Here is a 6,000-nt window from a genome sequence, read left to right as displayed (position 1 = left end):
GGTTATCACTCAACTCATAATCTACTTGTATGTCACCACATACATGCTTAAGTTACAAACAGATAACCAGGGATTTTAAGTTTATTGGTTTGTGGTAAAGCAAATAAAATATGCAACTGAGCAAAATATAAGATGTGAAGTAAAATATCATTTATTATACAACACAAGCATTCGTACAAACTGTTTACAAACTATAGAACACGAGATGTTAGGGCATCAACCCCAACAGAAAGTTCATTCAACACAATCTTATTGCAGGGCTTATGATCCCTTATGTGGTCCTCTTCTAGAAATGTAGCATTTGTCGACACAAACAATTTATTTTCTTTAGGATCATAGAAGTAACCACTTCTCATTTCTTTACGGTAGCCTACAAATAGACAGAATTTTGAACGAGGATCTAGTTTCTTAGAATTTTCCTCAAGCCCATATGCTAGGCAACCCAAGTTCTGAAATGGCGTAAACTACCTCGACTATTCCATAATTCCATAGGTGTTCTCATAACACTCCTTGATGGAACAAAGTTCAATATATAAGTTGTAGTTTGTACTGCATAACCCTAAAAAGATTCAGGCAAAGAAGCATAACTCATCATAGACCGGACCATGTCCAACAGGGTTCGATTTTCCCTTTCTACACCATTCTATTGAGTTGTTCTAAGTGTTGAGAGTTGGGATACAATTCCATGTTCTATCAAATAATTCTGAAATGTAAGATCCAAAAACTCTGATATGTTTTAATTGTTTTATTTAATGAATTTTCAACTTCAGCCTTAAACTCTTTGAATTTTTCAAAAGCTTCAGACTTCTGTTGCATTAAATAAACATACCCATATCTTGAATAATCATTAATAAAAATGATGAAATATTCAAACACTTCTCTTGCCTTTGTTAGGGCTGATGCCTTAAATCTCATAGGGTCATATAGTTTGTAAATTTATTATACAAACTCTTTGTTTATTTAATAGAATATATGATATTTTTTCTGAATTTTGTTGTATTAATTACAAACCAATAAACTAAGTTCCAAGGTTATCTCGTAGCTTAAACATGTATGTAGAGATATACGAATGAATCATGTTTTAAGTGAGAACCTATATGGTCTGTAGTAGATGGATAAGGCTGGATACCTTATCTTGCAGATGTTACAATTGTTGTAAAGTGCTACCAATGATCTGGTCCTGATCATTCATATGGAGACATGTGAGTAGGGATACTCTATATAAAAGAGTTTGTATAATACTAGATCACGAAATGTGTAGTCTCATTATATAACACCGTTCTGAATATTGACTTACAATTCATTTGGATGATCATAGGTTACACGACCTGAATCCTGAGTGAGTTGTAAACTCCTGCCTATGAAGGTGGTCCTTTGATTTGCATGGGTGAGAATGCCAGATTTCCGATTAAATAAACCTACCATTTTAGGGATTTGTCTGATTGGGGAGCTAGAAACACAGTTACACAAGATGGAATTCGCTCCTTCCCCAATGTCAGGGTAAGTAGATAATGCTCCCTTCTCCTAGCCCGAGAGGGATTATTCATTGTGAAACTATGATTTATTGTTCATTAGAGGAATCAGTAGTACTTAAGGATTTATTGTTCATTAGAGGAATCAGTGGCAATTTGTGAAAGGTCATTGTACTGTTTACTGATTCTATCCAATGGACATAGAAATATATTTGTAGTACGAAGAGTGCAGGTATCAGTCTTTAATTAATTATTGACGTACTGTCGGAGCTTTAAGCTACAGGTCCATGAGGTCCTCTCGGTAGCTCAACGGGATTTAATGAGGATTAATTTTTGGATAAATTTGAATTGTTCAAATTAATTGAGGAAATTAATTACATGTGTTATAAATAAGTTAATTATATATGATATAATTACTATAATGTATTTGATACATTATAATATAAAGTATTTTTTAGAGAAATTACATATTTGAATATGTTTAAAATATTAGTTATGTGAATTAGATTCATATAATTAAAATTTAATATAAATATGATTTATATTAAATGCCATTAGTGAGAGAAAAGAAACTATAGATTATATGGTATATGATACAATATTGAAACTATAAGTTATATGTTATATTTGATATAACATATAATTTAATATATATCATATGATAAAGTAGTTATCATATGAATATAAATAAATTCATTATTATTTAATTAATTTATTAAAATAATTAATTTTAATTTTAAAATTAATTATCAGGAGGGAGTTGGAACTCCCTCCCTCTTTTTTCTCTCCTCTAGATACGTGTTACATATGTTCTTCCTTCTTCCTCCTGCAAGAAAGAGAAATAGGTGTGAGACACAATGAACTCTTTATAATTCTCCCAGATCTTTCTTGCACTAAAAAATTCTCTCAATTCCCTCACTCCCAAAATTAGCCAGAGCTCGCCACTCCTAGATCCCTCATCTTAGAGGATACCAAGGTTTCATTCATGGTAGTGCCAATTGAGAAGTTTCTTTGTGAAGAAAGCCTTCAAAGGTACGATTTTCTAAAATCCCGCTTTCGCTCAAAGTTTCCCTCACAAGGGTTCCTACAATTTTAATATTCATCGAATCATAGAGGTCTGAATGTATAAGTTCTAAGGGTTCTTTGGCCCTATGACCTTTTCCAGTAAAAAGAACTTTTAGTCATTTTGCCTTCAAGGCATGACTCATAAAAAAGTAAAGAATTTTTTTTTAACTCCTTTAGAACTCCATTTTAACCAATCTTTCAATCCTATTGAGATTGATGTGTCGTAACCTTAGGTACTAAAGACAAGAATTTTATTTAGGTTAAATTTTAAATCTTTTATTTTGAGTTACTGATGTTTTAAACATTTCAGTGTTAAGGAGGGTTTTAGTTGCTAACAGTCTTAGCACGTATAAATTATCTTCCAGCTTAGTAGAAAAAATATTGATACCTTCTTTGCAAATAAATGATTTATTTACATTAAAGAAAATAGTATAATTATGTTCCAATAAACACTATAGAAATTAAGTTTGTCTTTAATTCAGGAAGAACAAATACATTTGTTTAACAAAATATATCTATTCGGTAAAGTGAGTCGGAGTCCTCGCACTGCCACAACTAAGACGACATGTCCAATTCCAACAGGCATTATCATCTCCCCAGCCTCTAGTTGCCGCCAGGAACTAATTCCCATAAATGAAAAACAAACATGGTTAGTGACACATGAATCTATTATCCAGAGTGAATCATCATTCTCCATTAAACAAGTCTTCAATACAAGTAAATCATATTTACATTGCTTGGCTTTTTTCTTTTCTGCCAAGTATTTGAGACAGTTCCTCTTCCAATGTCTCTCATGGTTGCAATGGAAACAGATTGTCTTTACAGCCTTGGCCTTCTTGCCCTTCTGGGCAGCAGCTGGTGGATTAGCTTTCCCCTTTCCACCTTTCTTCTTATTCTTCCACTTTTTAATGCCAGAAGAAAAAGGCACAGACTTAGTGCTAGAGGTCGAACATTTGTAGAAATTCTTGGAGGACGAGGTAACATTTATATAACGACCGGATCCTTACACATTATGATCCGACCACTACGACATGCATATTTAGACTTTTCTATCATGAGATGAGTTTTGGTGAAAATTTCAAAGAACATATCTAAATTTTATTAATTAGATAGAAAAACTATATAAAAAGTTTATTTATCAAAACACCAGGATCGATAAAACATTAGCGTGGTGGTACAAAATGCATGTGCCTATAATAGTGAGTTTGATGGTTGGCCATTTAAGCGACGTCCAATTCTGCCATCTACACTATGTCCTTACCTACAAAGTCTGTAAAAATATAGGATGAGTATATAACATACCCAGTAAGTAGTTCTCACGTAGGGTAGTGACCAAATGCACAATCACAAGCAACATGTCATGAAAACATGTGATTGGGACCGAAAATGTATAATAACATGTGGTGGTCGGTTATGCTTCCAACATAAATCTCTCCGCCCTGATAGGAAGATGAGGACCTAAGTGAAAACTAACCCATCTGATGATTAGCGGGTCATGCAGTCAGTAGGGCCAGAGTCGCATCCAACATCAATCATTAGCATAAACGTAATATTGGACTAGAGGGGTGCCACCATACATACCCTGCTAGTCCCTAGCGTAAACATAAAGTAAGATTAGGCCTGGAGGGGTGCAACCATACATGCCCTGCCAGCCCTGGAAGCATGAATTTCTCCGCCTTGATAGGAAGATGAGGACTTAAGCGAAAACTAACCCATCTGATGATTAGCGGGTCATGTAGTCAGTAGGGCCAGAGTCGCATCCAGCATAAACCGTTAACATAAACGTAAAATGTGAGGATGTCTTGTAACTAAATGTATGCGGTAATGGGTATGCGGCGGATGAATAAAAAAATGATGGGGGTTTTAAGCTACAAACTACTCCTACTCCTACTCCTAATTAACAGATTAAGCAGTTAGAATACAAATGAGAGGTAGAGATACGACAACTATTGACGCGTAGTAAATGGATGGAAAAAACAGATAAAATGTGAGGATGTCTTCATCGCAACCCTAAGCTTGACCACAAGGGCAACCCTAGCCAACGCCAACTAATGCATTCATGCCATACACGACCGCCGCAAATGCACGTGATTTGTATTAGCAAACGAAACTTATTCTTAAGTCTCCATTCTTGCTTATGTGATCTTAATCTAGCTCTTCCGAGCATCGATTCTCACCTAGCTCTCTCCAGTTTTAGGTTCTTTATTTAGACTTTCTCTGGATTCGCTCTAAAGGTGTGATGGATGCATACAAAAGACAAGGTAACCGCAAAAGCTTGGTTGATGTAAGATTATTCCTATCTCTAGTGAACACTTGCTTACACTGCTTAATACGACTAACCATTTACCCTCCCAGGCAGTTAGTTGTTGCCGATTTTACTCATAGACAAGGGTACGCTTATAGACAAGTAGTACTACAGATTCAAACTAAGCAAATAAGGTTTTCTCACACACTCACGCAACGCACACCTCCCGGTGGTTTGCTACATGTTTCATATTCCTATGCCGCATGATTAAGTATGTGATACTCTAACAGTCTCACTAAGTGATGCGATGATAGTTAAGGATGTTAAGTAAAGGAAGATGGAGATGGAATCATAGGAAATATAGAAATGCATTGAACACACAATGTATTAATTTCTTAATCCACAATGTAATACAATACAATATAAGAAAAGAAGAGAAAATGAAAGGACCAGCTGGAAGCAATGTCTTGCTTCCAGCAGATGTGTGTAAAGGCTACCAGTGGTGCCATGGATGAGCGGTGGAGCTGACTCTCTCGAGTAACCATGGCGAAGGCTCCAGTCGTCACTCGAAATGGATGAAGGAGATGAAGAACTCTCAAGATTTCTTCTTACGCATTAGCCTGGATCAAAAGGATCCGTCCTAAGGTGAGCCTCAGGTGAAAAACCTTTGATGATTTGAAATTCTACTTGTCGGCTTCTATTTATAGAGTTGGATCGCCGACAGCATTAATGGACCTACTCTGATATTCGCGACGCGTTGGTCCTTTTATGAATCCCTGCTTCTAACGGTGAGGTAGGTGAAATGTCAACATCAACTTTTGATTTTCCCGAGATATGTGTTGATGTTTCATTCCACCAACCTTGCATTCATCCCACTATTATGGTTATCATCGTGTAGCCGCAATCTTGCAATGACCGTATTCGCTTGATTACTGCAACTTCTACACGATGACCGCAATCGCTTAATGATCGCAACTCCTATGCGATGGAAGTATGCGGTCGATTACCACAACACCCATACGTTGATAGTATGTGTTCGCCTTTTCGATGGAGAATTTCTCCGCATGCGGTCATCTATGTGATAGCCCGGCTTCCGTGTATGCGTACGCTTCCTGCATTAGCTACAAAAATAGACAATTAAATGCATAATAACGCATAATAGTGGGTTAGCTAAAATTCTTAATGCTTAATATCACAAACTCTGCTTAATTGCCACAT

Source organism: Benincasa hispida, chromosome 11, assembly GCF_027475165.1.
Source record: "Benincasa hispida cultivar pf3 chromosome 11, pf3_genome.v1.1, whole genome shotgun sequence".
Lineage (NCBI taxonomy): Eukaryota > Viridiplantae > Streptophyta > Magnoliopsida > Cucurbitales > Cucurbitaceae > Benincasa > Benincasa hispida.
Note: the sequence above shows the minus strand (reverse complement) of the source record.